Raw genomic sequence first — 18,053 nt, forward strand, 5'->3', positions numbered from 1 at the left:
AACTAAATGCATACCTACCCTATGACCCAGAAATTCTATTCATTGATATTTATTTAAGAGAAGTAAAAGTTTATGTTCACTATAGCTTTATTAATAATACCCAAAGACTGGAAACAGCTCAAATGCTCATATGAAGGAGAATTAATAAGCAAACTGTGGTGTATCCACAGAATGTATACTCAGATATATAAAGGAACAAACTACCAATACCCACAACAACACAAATGAATTTCAAAAACATTATGCTGAGTAAAAGAGCCTTATCTAAAACTGTACATAACGTAAGATTCCATTTACATGCAGCTCTAGAAAACGGAAAACTAATTCATAATTTTTTAAAATTGCAGTAATGATTACCTCTTGGGTGGGAAGGGAGACAGTGATTGACTGGGAACAGACCCAAGGATACTTTCTGAAACAATGCTAATGGTCTACATCTTAATAGGGATTTAGTTTACATAGGTGTATGCATTTGCCAAACTCAGAAAGCATAACTTAAGTTTTGTCTTTTATTGTATGTACATTTTACCTCTAGAGGAAAAAACTACAAAAAATATTGAACTATAGTTAAAGAGATGCATGATAAAATATTTAGGGAGAAATGTGCTGATGTCTGCAATATACTTTAAAATGGATCAAAAAAGATGGATTGTGATAGAGGGAAGACTATAATACATAATAAAGTAATATACTGAAAAGCTAATGGTGCTGTTTACTAGTGACAGCTCTAAAATTCTTTCACCATCACTGCATGTTTTAAAACCTGAATTGTTGTTAATATATTTGTGCATGCGTACAGGCCAATTATATTCTTATTTTTCAAACACAGTACTAATACCTAATTTAAACTTCTGTATTATATGGAGTTGCATTTGCTAGCTTTATATCTGGTACCTTCTTATTCAACACAACCAAAACACTTAATCAGTTAAGCTAAATGTCAGTTAAAAGAAGGAATAACATATATCGATGCATACAAATCTTAAACATTTTATTTTTAAATATAAATATGTAAAATATTTTAGATATTCTGTTGGAGTTGTTTTTTAAATTATTGTTCTAGTCACTCATAATACATCATATATTATTTCCTTTCATAGTTTCTTCAAATTAGAGAGAAAATAACCTTGCAAAGTAACTGAATGCATATTCTTATACATTTTTATTTTTTCTTTTAAAATTTTCTAGCCTACAACTAACCTGACCAAAAAAAAAAATTCTTTGAAATGAATCTCTATAGAGTCTTTTCAAAGCATTCATTTTAAAAACACTTTTTTCTTTCTCATATTGCATTTTAAGTACCATTTAATTAAACTGTTTCATAAATTATTACCTCCCTATAATAGCAAGTGTACTTGGCATAAAGAGATTAGGTCAAAAATACAATTGCAGCTGTATAATCAAAATTCCACTATAACATAAAAATGTAACCTGATTTCAGTATTTCTAAAACTTTAGTTAAAAAATTAAAATAAAATAAGAAAACTTTCTTGTGTGTCACTCAAAGACAATTGTTTGCTCATACAGCAGCTCTAAATTCCCTTCAGCACAGTCCCATTTAATTCCTACTAAGATTTTCTGTCCTGACAAATACTTCCAAAAAAATTTTTTTTCCAAAATTCTGATTGGCTGTTTCATTTGTTACCACCACCACCACCCTTTGGTGCATCCCTTTGTTTTTTGTCTGGATTATTGGCCACTGAAATCAATCCTCTTTCTCTCTCTCTCCAGCCCCACCCCCCACCCCATCCCTCCTTCCCTCCCCTTCTCTCTTGCACCTATTCACTCACTGGTGCAAACGTTTCCCACCATTATCAGTAGAGGAGATAGGGTACATTGGCTGACTCAATACATATTCAAAATAATGAGATTCCCAGCACGCACCTAGGTGTGGCCATGTGGCATAGCTCTGGACAGGACACTGAAGTAGAATCAGAAGTCCTCAGGGAGTGCTTACTTTCCTGAATAAAGTCAAGCAGGGATCTAAGGAACTCCAGTTTTCGATGAACCAAAAATTATTTAATTATTTCACGTAGTCAGTTTTGTCTAAGTCAAGAAAATATTTCAAAAAAAGTCTTAATGAGGTTTAATATTAAAAAGAGGTTTTCTGTTTAATAAATGAATAACAAACTTTACATTATCTAAGTGGTCTCTTTCATAGTTTGATTAGTTTATTCATATACAGTGGATAAACAGCAAAAAAATGTGGCTATACACATTTAGTAGACACCATAAGAACACGCTTTTTAAACTAGGATAAATATATCCAGTACTATCCAAAGAAATATATGAAATAACAGAATCGCTATGTGTCATTCTAGTGATGTATTTCTTTTCTTTGAGAGTAAGTCACTTTAAGCATTATATTCATATGAAAACCACATGCACATAAAATTGAACAGAAATTTTTTTTAACTGGCATGAATATATATATCTTAAAACAGGAGAAATGTAATGTTTTGAATGATGTCATGAAGAATATTAAAAGTTGAGTTTCTACACACAGATGATCTTTTGCTTTTTCCACTGACTCTGTGCTAGTCAGCGTTAATAATTAATCATATAGTTGACATCTATGCTTTCTCATCTATAACCCTATATGAAATAAAGCTGCAGAGATCAGGAACTCTCTGGTGCCTGATGGAAGAATTCAAAACAGTCTCAGAATTATGCTTTGAGGATTTCTCTCCTACCTTTATCACCAGCCTGTAACGGGGAGCAGAACAAATTATAAACACTCACCCCCAAACTTTGATTCTTGAGCAAGCAAGACACAGATGTTTTCAGTGAGGTCTGAGTGGCAGGGGCATCAGGACGTGGCACAAACTCTGCCTGCAGGGCAAGCACACAGGCAGGTCCTCCTGCCACGTCCCCCAGCCCTACCCACAAGTGCCTTGAGTACTGCTCCTTTTCCAAAATTGGTTCTTCTAACCCCTAGCAATTTTCTCAGCTTGGAAAAGATTTTGAATGGATTTCTTTTTGTGCTTAATCACAATTGATTACTGTTTCTAAGCAACAAAGACAGACCCCCATGTCTCAAACAACAGGAAGGGCAAGAAGCCATCAAAGTTACCCAAACGATCACCACACCAGGGATTTAATAGGAAGCAAGGGGTGGTACCAAGCTCCAAATCGATATTATTTTATCATAATTACTTATATTTGGTTAAGAGTAACTTTCCTATTTTTCAGACATTCCAAAGTTCTGGCAGGACTCAGTGGAGGAATGTGCCATGCAGTCACACCTATATCTCAGGGGATGCTAGTTTTAAATGCAGCAGCTGGAGCTTGCTCCAGGAGCAAATCAGAATCTTAAGAGGGAGCCTGAGACTCTGAATTTTAAACAGCCTTGCATTGATATACATGCAAATTAAAGTTTGAGAACAATTGGCCTAGGTGAATTTTTTAAGATGTACTGAAACAGGCCTTACACATGTTTTATTAATAGCAGTGAAAAGTCGTCTTCTCGATGCTTGGGTTAAAACAACATCTTTAGCATAGGCACGGTGCTTGCTGTAGTATAAAGAGCTAACGCCTGACTATCCTCTTCCAGCTCCATAAATAACAAATTTTTACCCTCCAAAATCAATAAAATATAAAGCTTTCTTTCCTTACTTCTCTCCTCTCTATATCCTCCTCTTCATATTCTCTGCCCCAGTGACTTACTTAGATAAACCCAAAAATAAATAAATAAAAAGAAGGCAATAGCATATCATTCCCAAACCCTCACCTGTTGTGGCATGTATCATTTCAGTGATGAATTGCATATGCTTGTTAGTGGCTCAACAACTTGGTTATTCAGTTATTTTAGAGTTTTTAGTCGGCTTCCTTGATTTATTGCCCTGCGAAATAGCAATATAGTCCAAGACCAGAGAAATATCTCTGTATTTATCTAAAACAGAAAATAAATCTTATCCTAGAACCTAGGGCACAAGAGAAACCACGAGAGATTAACATGAACAACACAGGATCTTCTCGTTTTGTAATACCAAGAAATAAGTACATAAGTGAACAAATCTATAGTATTCAAAAGAGGATAAATGGCTACTATAGTTTCCCTTTTTTATAAAATGATTTATCTTTAATAATAAAGTCTCTAAAAGCTCGCTTTTATATATCAAAGCTATAATTGTAAGTGTATGATATTAATTATACCATTAGACTTTTAAAGGAGCATTTGGATGGGAAATCTCTAGAGTACACAAAAGAATACACAAAATGATGTCCGAGGGTTACTGATCTCAAAAAGGATCTTAAGACCCTCCCTTTGCCCCTTCCCTCTCTTAGCCCTCCCTCCAGGAAGTCAGTATGAAGGGCAAGTACATTTTGATGGCTCTCAGTTCTACAGGTGGTGATGAGTCATGAGAATGGAAGTTGAAGATCTGCGCCTGCCTGGGTGCTCTCTTCCCAGCTCCCTTTTGGTGCCTCTGAGTATCTGTTCCCATGTGGCTGCCGGATAAGAATCAACTGCCACTCAGGAGCTATTCCACTGTGGAAAGGTCTCTAGTGAATTACCCAAGCCAGCTCTGCTTGAGTCTTACAGATGACTCAGCAGCCCTGCTCCTTCTCCTTGACCATCACATCCAGGTGGCCCGAGGCTTTTCTCATCATGTAAGTTTAGATTAGAGACTCCACAGATTGTTTGGGTTTAAGGTAAACATGACAGAGATCATTTTGATTAGGATTTAGGTACAAGAAATCCTCAACATGGTCCCACTTCACTCACTTAGAGGCTGGATCAAGGTTTGAGGGATCCTATAATGATGATGAAGTGCTCTTCTGCCTGCCTGAATCTCATAAACCTATATATCCTTTCAAAGAAAAGAAAAAAGGATGAGTTAGAGGGTAGAGATGGGGGAGGTGACTCTTTAAGTATAAGATTATGGGATTGGTAGTCCTGAGTTCAAATGAACTCTTTCTGGGTTTATCCTCTTAACAGATTAGCTGATAGGGATTTGCTCCCCCAAAATTTTCAGTTAAAGAAAGTTTTACATATATAAATATGCGAGTGCATGTGTGTGTGTCTCTGTGTGTATACCCAGATCAAGAAATCTGATCATTTGTATCTTTAATCCAACAGCAATTCAAAATATGTCTATCAATCTCTGTGCTATGGTATATTACAATGACAGCACATACAACAGTCTGTGATTAAGTCAGAATTGAGAAAGTGAATAATGACACATTTTAAAAGTTGAAAAAAAAGTTGTGTTTTATAATGTATTGTACGTATACATATATGAACACTGTGCAAAATTTAATCATTTCCTCAGCCAAAAAAATTGAAATTATCACATTAATATGACAATGAGAGGAATTGTTCTGACAAATATTCCTTCCAAACCACATTATACCATTTTCCTTTTTAAAAATCCATTAGGCTATGATACATATAAGCAAAATTGTGTATTGTTTAGGTATATTACTGATTACTATATTCCATGGAAAAACATTTGCTTTAAACAACAGAAATCACCCATCACTCAGGGAAAAGGTTTCCCTTAAAGCACATTCATTTTCTAGAAAAAAGCAAGGAAATGCCCTACTTATTACATTACAGCTCTTCTCAGATCTACACTAATAATGAAATCAGTTATCATATAGTCTTTGCAATTAGAAAAAAAACATAGAACTTGTTAAATATTCCAGATAAAAGACCCACTACAGAATTTAAAAGACCTTCTTTCATCAGAGTAAAGACTAATTGGGTATTTCTCAGTTCAGAAATACTGGCACTAGACAGCAACCTAGCACGCGGTTAGAAATAAAAAGGACAATTCAATTTGAGAAAAATCATGTAGAATCCAGTGAAGTGGAAAAGCAGAACAGGCTAAACATGAGTCATCTCCACCACAATTTAATGCCTGAATAGATGTCCCATCAGCAATATCTTCTCAGAAGACATTAGATAATAGATACACAGAGAGAAGAGACTAACTATGATTACTGCTTAATAGTACACCTACTGAGCTCCTTCCTACATGCTCAGTTATAATAGTTTGAGTGCTTTCTACAAGGGTCTGCACTGCATTTAGTAGGAGTTAATAATAATATCCAGCAGTTAATAAGTAGGCATTTGTGCCAGGTACTGTGCTAAATGTTTGACATGGATTATCCGATTTAGTGCTTAGAACAAGCCCATAAAGCACAATTAACCCCATTTTTACCATTGAATTAATTCAATCTTAGACTAAGTAGACCATACAGTTCTTAAGGGTTGGAGCCAAAATTCAGAATCAACCTGTCTAATCTAAGAACCCTTTCTCATAAATCCTACACCATCTTCCAAAAATATTACATATATTACAAAGTTTTACAAAGGGAGAAAATGAGTCCCAGAGTTTTTAAATAATTTTCCAAAAACTAACAGGTAGGTAAGAGTTTTACAGTAAACTCAAAGCCATTTATGCCCTTTGACTATGCCACATACTACTGCTCCATCAACAAGAAGATAGAATCCAAAAAATAAATAAATAAATAAGCTTCTGGAACAAAGACTGGATTTGAAAAAGTAATCCCAAAATGAAATGCAGATTTTCCCATTTTCATTAATCCTTCTTTTCTTTACGATTACAATGCTCTTTGGAAGGAATGCAGCAGCAGGAAGCAACATGCCCAAGTTTCATCACTCACCAGGCAGAGAAGAACAACAGTTTCCAGACTAAACATTATTTTGAAATCAATTTGTACTGAGATTGCCAGAAGAAGCTGTCACGGCTTTTCAGTGAAGAAGCAAATATATGACTCCTGCTGGGCCCAGTCCTATGATAAGCAGTGAAATAAAGGATTCAAATTCCAAGCTAGACACAATAACTATGGCTGCTAAACTCAGCTGATGAATGGAACTTTTAAAGTCTATTTTGCTAATGATGACTTAACTACTTGTAATTTTCTATTATTTTAAATGCTTATATTTAATGGTTTGTATCAATCTACTAACATCTTTAAAGTAATCTGGAAGTAGTTGCTAGCATGTAGCATGCATATCCAGTAGGTTCAGAATGAAGAGCATTATCCCTAACTAAGAAATTCCCTGAGCATAAGGTAAAGAAATACAGCAGTTTGGAATTAAGGGCCATAAAAATGACCTAGTCTGACTTTTTCAACCTAATGAGAGAAAGTAAAACTCATGGAATCAATTTTCTGATTAAGATAGCATCTAACTAGAAAAATCTAACACAGTTTTCTACACATGAAACACCTAACTAGAAGAGCAGAACACAATATTCCCACTGAAATATTTATGAAGACACAGAATATATATGAAAACTCAACATTGTAGAACTTACACTTATATTCAGTGTAAGTTCTGACAGGATGTATAAAGGATGTATAAAGAAAGGATGACAGGATGTATAAAGAAACTTCATAAACTATGAGATAGATGGTACTAAATTAGTAACCATAATCAAAACTTGACACATGCTTTACCATTACTAACAAAGTCAGCAACAGCAACAACACATTCTACTAAAAGTTGGTAGAAAATAATTGTCTTGTTGGTTTTGTACACTGGCTAAAACTAGCAGGACTTATGCTGACCAAAGAGTGAGCCAGCAGATGGTTACTGTTTTATAAGATGACTAGATTGCCTCATTCACCACAATTGGTGTTTCATCTTCTCCAAATATTCCAAGCTGGTCACCACAGTGGAAACTGAAAAAGATTCACCATCAGTCCAATAGACTGAAGTACTACAGGGCTTCAGAGATTCAATGTGGTGCTGATCACAGACCAGTGACAGCCCTCTGTGTTGAGACTGGACACTCAATTACAATTGTTTTATTTCACGAAACCACTTAGAGCAAGTCAATGTATTTTTGTTTAAAGAATGTTTTGAAATTGTTGTAATGCAACTTGACACAAGGAACACCCAAGAGGGCGCCCTTCTATTTTCAGCCTAGCTCATTTAGGAAGAAAATTTTATAAACAGAAGGCATTTAAAGACCTACTAAGTTCACCTCCATCATTGTTTCAGCTAAAACTGAGGCTCACAGGACTAAAAAACTTGTCCAAGTTCAAGCTTACTTATGATAGAGCCATTGTGTCTAATTTCACTATTGTTTTAACATCCAATACCACTCAACTATAAAAGATCAGAAATGGTTACGTTTGTGAATTCTAACACTAGGAAACAGAGGTCATATGAAGAAGAGAAAACAGCTGCAGGAGAATTGCACACCGGGTAATTACGTCTACTGTGGGGGGGGGGGAATCATGTTTTCTTTTTTTCCTAAACAGGAGAGGAACTGTATTTGCATGAGGTTTGCTTATATTCATCATTAACTTTTCTACTAAAATTCTATGAGTTATTAGAGAGGGCCAGTTCTTCTTCTGTTAACGAGACAGTGTGCAAGTATTATCTCTAGTTAATTAATCTTAATAAGCAAGTCAATGTTACAACCTAGATTTGATATGTGAAAAATAACTCATTTTTAGGATCTGATTCTGGCAGATCTTACTTAACAACCTAGAATTTATAAAAAAGTAAGGCAGGAGTCACTCACCTCATGGCCTCACTATACTAGAACACAAAATTTCAACACCAAAGCAAAGCACAGCAATTTTTTTCCCTCCTGCTTATAAATGGTAAATTGAAGACACAACAATTTATGAAGAGACTTATTAGTGAATAGGTGAATACTGATTTCAAAAAAGATAATTCTGTGTTCTTCTAAATTGTGCCTGCAGTAATTAATATGTAATGTAAAGGTTACCTTTACACATACTATTGAACACAGAAAAATTCCTGGTAAATCATGAGTCAGGATTATCAACATTTTGAACTATAATAACTTCCAATAATTTATGTTTATTGTGGTTTATTTATATTCTGCCTTGTTGCTGTTGTATAATAAGGGTGGCTTGCAAAAATACATAAAATATAAAAAGATAGCAGAAATTTTAAGTTTTTAGGAAAAATGAGGCAAAAGTAAAATTAGATCTGGAATGTCTGAAGGAACCCAATATAAGGGAAATGAAGAGAAGGAAGAAAGTCTAAGCACGCTACTGTCTTTATTCATAGCTGCATATGTGTAGCTACTCTCTAATCTGAAAAAAATGTTGTTGAAAAAAATGCAATGACCCTATCTTTTAATTTTTTTAGAATTTTAATTCTAGAGAGATATTCCAAAGCCTAACAAATATTTAGTCTGAACTTAAAAAATTACTTCAGTTTCAGATTTTTATTAAATCTATGTTAAATGTTATATTCTAATTAAAAATTGCATATAGAGTATTAGCCCATCTGCTCCAAAATTATCTTTACCTAGCTATCTTTCTATCTATATATGCACACAAAGAGATATCTTAAATGTTATTGAGCAAATATTTAAAGTAATTATTTGGTCATATAGATTTTGGCTGATTTTTTACTTTCTTCTTTGTAATTTTCTACATTTAGTTCTTTATATGTAATGAAACTGTTCCACTCTTATGAAAACAATAAATACATTATTCTTTTTAAAACAACTTCAAGTTCTGGTTTTAAAAATATTTTAATGCAGATGTTGGGCATTTGGATGTGCTTAAATGTGTGCAATGAAATTTAATCTGCTAGTTACTTTGTTGCCAAGTTACACCATATTTTGGACAATTAAGAGCTAAAGTATAATTATAATCTTAACCATATAGGGCTCCAAATCCCAGCCCAGTTTAATGAATAGGACCACTACCACAGCCACCACACACACACATTCACACACACTCCTCATTTGTGGACTAGCTTCCACTGTGTTCACATGAGTGATTTCTGCAGGCAAAGAGAAAAAACCATTACTCCCTCACTTCTGGGAGGTCCTGCATTATTGTAATTTCTACTATTTCAACTTTCTCTCTCTTTTGCCCCTGCTAGTGGGAGAATTCCCTCTCATCTTTCAGATAATATTCAGTAATCAGATCATTCAGGACTTACCAACTGGCCTCATTTTTTCAGGGCTCTCAGGTAAGGAACCCACTGAAGTTCCTAAGAGCAGACACTATCAGGCTATTTGAATCTACCTAGTGGACTGAATTTTCAAGGGAGTCTTACCAGCCATGAACTTGCATTCTGAGAAGCTTTTAATGAGCTTTTTCTCCTGCTGCAGGAGAAGGTAACTAGGTCTGGATTTAAATTCAAGACCAAACACTTACTAAGTAAGTGACCTGGACACACTTCCTCACCTATAAAATGGGTATGTTCTGAAATTCTGAGGATTAACAGAGATAACTGAAATTTTCTAGCATAATATCGTAACCCAACAGGCAGGACTTCAGTAAACCTATCGAGGTCCAAGTGTCCCGCTTTACATTCTTGGTTCCTCTCCTACTTCCTTAAACACTATCCTTGCTTTTTTCCTTTAGTTCCTCTGTTCTGTTGCTTCCTTCTCTTTCTTTGTCCCTCCCCATTCGTCTGCTCCTAGACCATCGGACAGCCTTCATATCACATTATTTTCCTGGAAAGTTCTAATCCAGAGCTCCTGAGGCCCTGGCCATCTGTTACAAACTCCTCCTAACAACTCTAACAACTTTCCCAGGACACACAGGAAATCCACTGGAAATATAAAGCCTGGATCTGGACCTAACCTTCCATAGGCCCTGGAGTGAGTAACTCCACGAGGCACTGGAAATCACATTTATCTGTGAAGTGATAAAGGAAAAGCTGACATTATCTTGATTTTTTTTAAGAGCTAACAAAGGAAAAATAAAATTAGTAAAATCTTGGCTTATGCTATAAAATTATGCCCAAATATGAGCTACTAGACACATAAATATTAACCATATAATCAATAAATAGATATTAATGACAAATTAATGTACCTGTTTAAAAGGAATATGATACCAGGCTTGCTCCCACATGGCTCACAGAGCACGTGCTTGTATCAGAACGTAAAATAATTGGAAGAAATTTTAGTTAGGACACCTGATTTCTATCCTACCTCTAACAATAGCTATCTTTGTTACCTCAAGTTAACACTGCAACATCTCTGACCCTCGATTCCCTCATTTATAAAAAGAGCAGTTGGGGTTATGCAACCCTAACAGCCCTGCTTGCCCATGAATTCGATAGAATAGTCCAAGCTTGCTTCTTATTTGTAAGGACAAGAAAATGACAGTGTGTGCTACACAGCATTTCATTAAAGAATCATTGATCCTCACGGCCCTTGCTTGTAACTATTGGGCATGTAATGACAGTTTAGTGCCTCTTTTTTTAAATAATATCCACATGATGGCACAAAACATCAACATCAATTACTCCCTGTAAACTCTGTCTGCCTTCTTAGTGTTCATTATCCACACCCAGATGAAAAGCAATGGTATCTGTGAGTAAACATCTCTTTGGTTTATTGCTAATTTCTATCAAAACATATATGATAAACACAAAAGAGAGGAAAAGTAGATAGCTATTTGATATTCAACCTTCTGTCAAATTATTCACGCCAATTAACTATAATGCTGAGGTGTACCATTTATTTTAAAACACTCATTTTCTAGCCCAGTAGGTTTAGAATTTCAGGAAACAGTATTTGTGTTCTATTAAGCTACAGGAAAATTATGTTTTTCCAAATCTCCCTAAGAATTGTTATTAACATTTTGCTCAAAGTAACCATCCATTCATTTGTTCAACATTTAATGATTATCTATGACTGTGTCAAGAGCTAATGACACCTAGATGAATAAGATAAATTTCCTGCCCTCTAGAAGCACATGGCTCAGTAAAAGAGGCAGATAAATATGCAGATCTTGACAATTCAATCTGATAATAGAGATGTGCACAAGGCAGAATGAGAAGTGCCTGGGAGTCAAGGAATTATTCACAAAGAACTGACTAGCACAGTGCCTGGCACATAGTTGCTGCATAATAAGAAGTTCTGAATATTACATGGGTTGAATTTTGAGCTGAGAGTTTAGAGGATATGTAGACACTTGAGGAGAGATAGGAAAGGACATGGTAAATAGAACAATTTCTGCAAAAAAATTTTAATATTTACCCTGAGATATGTAATAGTTTAGTAAGATGGATAAGGACAAAGAAGTAGGCAAGGTCTTGTTGCTGAAAAGGTGGCCTCTGCATCCCAGGAGCAGAGTTGAGACTCAGAGGCAGATTTTGGGGGAGAATTAGAAAAGAACAGCTTTATTGCTTTGCCAGGCAGAGGGGAGTCACAGCTGGCTAATGTCTTAGAGACTGTGATTCCATCTTAGGGTTGGGGTCCTAAGTTTTATGGAAGAGCTGGATGGAACAGAAAGGTGACAACAAACAGGGCATTTTCTGGGGTCCTGTATTTTTCTTAATCTTGATGAATCCACCTAGTGTCACAGAGAAACTCCAGAGGGTCTGTTTATTCTCCTGAGGCTCTCAGTCCATGACCCAGAGCACAGCTTCTGGGTTAAAGGCTAAGCTCTTCTGGGTAAAGAATGTAGAGGGAGTGGGGAGTGTAATGGAGGGAGGGGAGCTGTTTAGCACAAAAGCAGTTGAGCAAGTGAAGCAAGGATGGCGGTTTGTCAGAAAAAAGAGAAAAGCAAATTGCAAGAATTTTAAGTCAGAATAAATTAGCAAACAGCTTTAACATCAGGGAAGCCATTTTGTTGGTTAGCTTCCTACTCTTTCAGTCTGACCATTAGCAGCCTTGTATTTCAAGATGAGAAATTTCAGTTTTACCCTGATGGACGTGGGGATCATATACGCATTTGGAAAAAATGACTCTGGAAGAATTTGCAGAGGAAAAAGACAGGATGCAGGTGACCATGTCAGAAGGATATTATAATAATCTATGCCAGGAAGACCTGAAATACAGCCCTTTCAGAAAGAAGAGAGGCATACTGAAAACAATTTAGGAGGTGACAGTTAATCAGTAGCAGAAGGTAAAGCAGAGGGAAGTGTCTAGAAAAACTCCTAAGATACTGGCTTAGAAATGTCAGTTAATAGTGACACCATTTACTGGGAATTTAAGAGGAAATACACAAGAAAGGGGAGAAGATAACACACTAAATTTTAGGCATGTTAAGTTTCAAATATTTGTGTAATATCTAAGAGTGTTCACTTAGCTTGCTGTACGAAAAACAGATATGAAACCAAAGGGGACAGATTCTACTGAACATAAAAACTTGGAAACATCATTTTCACATAGCAGTTGAAATTGTGGGCATTAGGGAGATCACCTAGGAAGAGTCTAGAGAGATGAGGGCAGAGAATGAGACTCCAAGAAATATCATACATTAAAAAAGGAAAAGCTAATGAAAAAGCAGAGTATGCTGAGGCCAAAGAGGAGTGTGAGAAGACCCCAGAAAAGTAAGTGTTATGGAAATGAAAGGAAAAGTTTAAAAAAAAAAAAATCATCAATAATGCCCAGTTCAGGGGGCGCACAAGCCCGGAGGCCAATGAGGAACGGCGTAGGGGCAATGGGGGCAGAGAAAAGGGCCAAGCCCCCATGACCCGGGCACCAGGTCTTTTTAACTCCCACATGGAGAAGATAGGGACCACTGGGACTCCGGGTTGCAGCGACAGCACTTCGCTGGGGCATCGTGTCAGTCGGCCTTATCTCCAGGGACTTCACAACAGGGCTGCGGTCTCTGCCTCGCTCTGAGTACCAGGCCATCTGCACCCGCTTCTTTCCTACCGGAGAGACTCTGAGATCTGTTTTGGCCCAGGGAACCCTGGGGGACCTTCGAGTGATTCGGGCAGAATTTGGGAAGAATCTCACCAGTGTGCCCTGAACCACAGACTGGGCCCAGGCTGGAGCTGGTCGGTAGACCTTGGCATCTACTGCCTCCAGTTCATCTCCATGGCCTTTGGTGGGCAGAAGCCGAAGAAGATTTCAGCTGTGGGAAGTCACTATGAAACAGGCATGGACGACACTGTCACTGTGCTACTCCAGTACCCAGGAGGGGTCCACGGCAGCTTCACCTGCAGCATCACTGTCCTGCTCTCCAATACCGTCTCTGTGAGCGGTACCAAGGGCTTGGCCCAGATCCTCAGCCCCTGCTGGTGCCTGACAAGAGCTGGTGGTGAAGGGGGAGTATAAGGAGTTTCCATTGCCCCCAGCCCCAGGCAAGGAGTTCAGTTTTACAAATGGAATGGGCATGAATTATGAAGCCAAGCATGTCCAGGAAAGCCTACAGAGGGGCCTGAAGGAAAGTCCTGTGATTCCTCTGGCGCAAAGTGAGCTCCTGGCTGACATCCTTGAGGAGGTGAGGAAGGTCATTGGAATCACCTTCCCCCAAGACAAACACTGATGTATGCCCTGAATGAAGAAAGACATGGTATCCACAGGAAAAAAAATTAATAGTAATAATAATAATGCCCAGTTCTATGAACAATTAAGATGAGAAGGAAAGCCAATCATTCACTGATCACCCATATGAAAAGCCAATATTCTAAGTATTTTACACAACTTATCTCACTTATGATTCTCAAAAGCCTTGAATTATGCCTTATTTCACTCATCTCACTGTTAGGAAATTGAGATTCAAAAATTTTTTATTTTCCTAATAAGGGCGAGAGAAGGAAATCATACACAATTCTGACTGGCTCTAAAACCCTTGCTCTACCAGGAAAACCAAGATTCCCAGAAGAGTAACATTTTCATGTACTAATGCAAAATGGAAAACGAGGAAGGTAAATTTCGTGGCTTTGACAATAAAGGACTAAAAACCAGCGAAGGCAGTGTTGGCTTGCCATCAACAAGAAGTTAAAAATGCACAGAGAAACTGATTTGTCTATGAAGGGCCCCACAGAGAAAATGTGGCACGTAGTTGAATTCACAGAGGAGTCACACAGGAAACATGAGGCTTGGTGGAATCTGGAACCTGGAACCATTCAAGACAGAGTATTGTAGGAGTGCATTAGGTAGATGTGACTGCCAGTTAACCCGCAAGCTGGACCCGAGCAATTGGAGCCTCACCACTGCCTTCCTGTCTTCAGAATGTGCATTCTGCTTGCCTGCCCCACTCCATGAAGCTGCTCCAAGGACAGAGCCTTGAAATAGAAATGTGACATTGAGACTCTCTGGACTGGGTATGTGACGAAACCCAGTTAAATCCTCTATATGAACTTTTCTAGCAGGTGGGTAAGAAAATGTATAGGCATACCTCAAATGATTGCACTTTGCCTTACTGTACTTCACAGATATTGTATTTTTTATAAATTGAAAGTTTGTGGCAACTCTGAGTTGAGCAAGTCTATTGGCACCATTTTTCCAACAGCATTTGCTCACTTCATGTCTCTGTATCACATTTTGGTAATTCTCTCACTATTTCAAGCTTTTTCATCATTATTAAATTTGTTATGGTGATCTGCGAACAATGATTTTAATTTTACTACCAAGATTTACTGAAGTCTCAAACGATGGTTAGCATTTTTTAGTAATAATTTTAAATTAAGGTATGTACATTACTTTTTAGACAATGCTATTGTGTACTTAATAGATTACAGAATAGTGTAAACATAACTTTTATATGAACTAGGAAACCAAAAAACTCATACGACTTGCTTTTTTTTTTGGCAATAGTCACTTTATTGCAGTGGTCTGGAATGTTTAACCGCAGTATCTTTGAGGTATGTCTATACTCATTTTGGAGCCCCCAAAGGCAAGCCTCATGAGTAAGTTCCCTTACTATTTAAACCTGTCACTTACCAATCTAAGATGGTCTGCCTTTTTCTTTGTCCTCTCCTTGCCCTCAATGTATGGGGGCTGGTCTCAGATTACACGTGGGAAGCTCAGAGAGGCTGGGAACACAGAGCATTCCTGAAAATGTAGTCCCCAGCCTCAGAAGAAGTGATGATGGTGCTGAGTTGACAACAGACAATCCAGCACAAGTTGTAATCAAGCACAATGGTAAGCTTAAATTTTTCCCCAAGTTCCCACTCCAATTTATGACTCACTTGAATTTCATTTAGGGGTGTAAGCAAAATTAGGACTTTGTCCTGTGTTAAAATACAAATTTATAGTTTAGTAAAATGTCTGTTAATCTGAATGATCAATGAGATACTTTCTTGAGATGGAGTTTTAAAGAGAAAACAAAAGAACAGAAAACATAAGAACTTTAAGTTCCTGAGAGGGATCAATACCACAAAGTAAGAACAAGGGGAGAGAAGAGAAAAACAAGATATTGAGAGAGATTAGCTACAGTTTTGCCTAAGGGTAGCCTAAATAAAGTGAGGGGAAAATTGTGTTCGGTTACCATGGCAATACAAATAATATAATTTAAAGTTTCCTTATTAAATTGTCATAATAAAGTTATTAGTTAAAAAACAGGTCATTTTACAGAGAAGTAAATATTTCATTTTATCTTATAATTAAACTTTTCATCATTGAAGCATAAAAATAAAAAGTTTATCATGACACTCATACTGTAAAAGATAATTATGTCTTTATCAGTCAAATTGAGCTTCACTTTGCTCCTTTTAATAGTTGGTAGGATATTTTTTCCCCTAGTGTTTTATTTAGAAAATTCTCCAATGGTAGGATTGTTTTTGTGGCTCCCTCCTACCAAAAGAAAGCAAACCTGATTTTTTTTTTTCCTCAGTAAAGTCATTTACCAGCTGTTGACTGGTAGAATTCAGTCATCTGAGAGGTGACCACAACTGGGAAAACAGAACCTTTTGATGTGTTTGTTAGGAATATAAAAGAACTGCTGCAAGACTGGACTAGAGCACGCACGGAAATCAACAAAGTTGGAGTCCCTAATTCCTTTCGGCTAGGTATTAAAAGAGACCCCAGGAGATACAAAAGAAACTGTAATCCCCAAAGAAAATGCCGAGGCAAAATTGCCTGAATGATATGAAAAAGATTTGGTATCTTGGTAAGGGAAAAGAGAGAGGATTAAGATAAATACCCGAGTTTTCAGAACACAATCAGAAGAGCTAGTAATCCCCTGTTGACATATGATGGGAAGCACTGATGTAAAGTGCCTTTCAAGATACTGGCACTATGAACTGAATTCATTGAAGAATATTATTTACCTGTGCTCCATCTGTGAATGTACTACGTAGAAAATAATGATGGAGATCAAAACTTTCAATCTTACTGACAATACCTGGGGATGATGCTCTAAGATTGTGCTGGCAACTTCATCTTGAAGTTCTGCTTTCAGTTGTTATAAATTTTCTCAAAAAAAATGATACTTCAGTGCTGATGTTTTTCAACTGGTCTCTTGGTAGCTATTGTAAGGAAGATTGAGTAAAATCTATTCAACTGTTTTGTGTATTTCATCTAGTAAATATTTATTATTTCCCAGTGTTAATCTATAAACCTGTCATGATATGGCTCCCCATACTGATCAAACTACATTCCCTGAGACCTGGGATTAGATATATTCTATAAGCACAATAAATAGTAAATTAAGAAAATAAAAAATAGAAGAGCAGGCAAGAAATATATAATATAAAATACAATAAAATGTATTAGCCCTAGTCACACTCATAGGTAAAATATATTTATTACCTTAGAAGTGTATTTTCATCCCAATTTAACAATTCCACAGCTAGAAGACCCATAATCCTGCCTAAAGAATATGTTTACTTGGATGATTTTACCTTCCCTAATTGACATCTTACCTAATATCTAAAATTTCATGATTGAAGTTTTCTCTTTTGAACTAAAACATTAAATTGGTTGTTTAAAATGGTACATTAAGCCTTTTTAGATCTTTCCCCTTTAATGTAAAGCATTTATCTGATGCCTTTCTCAGTACAGAATTCAAAGTGGCAAGAGTGTGACCTCAGGAGCTGTGGAAGTTACCTTTTCCCTCTCTTTCCAAATTTCCCAGGGCCAATTCTGCTCCAAAATCCCAGGGAGAAAAGTCCAGGGAAACTATAACTAATCTGAGCATCAACCCAAAAAGCAGGCAAGTTTCTGAGGGGTAGAGCATAGCTTAAGGGAAACCAAAAAAGATTCAATCAGTTCAATTAGTTCATACAATGGTTTAACGAAGAGGCAAAGATTAGAACAAAAAGAGTCTGAGCAAGTTCATCTATCATCCCTTTCAGAGTCCCCTGAAATAACAGAATGTATACATAATAAATATATATATAATATAGTGGAGCACTATATTCTATACTATATACATACACTAGT

The 18,053-nt window shown here is 36.6% G+C and overlaps 1 long non-coding RNA gene and 1 pseudogene across 1 annotated transcript in view; one reads left to right on the top strand and one right to left on the bottom strand.

Moving 5' to 3' along the window:
* The window catches only part of LOC135321148 (uncharacterized), a 660,820-nt gene that overhangs the window by 575,698 nt on the left and 67,069 nt on the right, over nt 1–18,053 (bottom strand). The window lies entirely within an intron of this gene.
* Nucleotides 12,470–14,211, top strand: LOC105099310 (trans-1,2-dihydrobenzene-1,2-diol dehydrogenase-like; annotated as a pseudogene).

The sequence above is a fragment of the Camelus dromedarius genome, chromosome 4 (genome assembly GCF_036321535.1).
Source record: "Camelus dromedarius isolate mCamDro1 chromosome 4, mCamDro1.pat, whole genome shotgun sequence".
In the NCBI taxonomy this organism is placed as follows: domain Eukaryota; kingdom Metazoa; phylum Chordata; class Mammalia; order Artiodactyla; family Camelidae; genus Camelus; species Camelus dromedarius.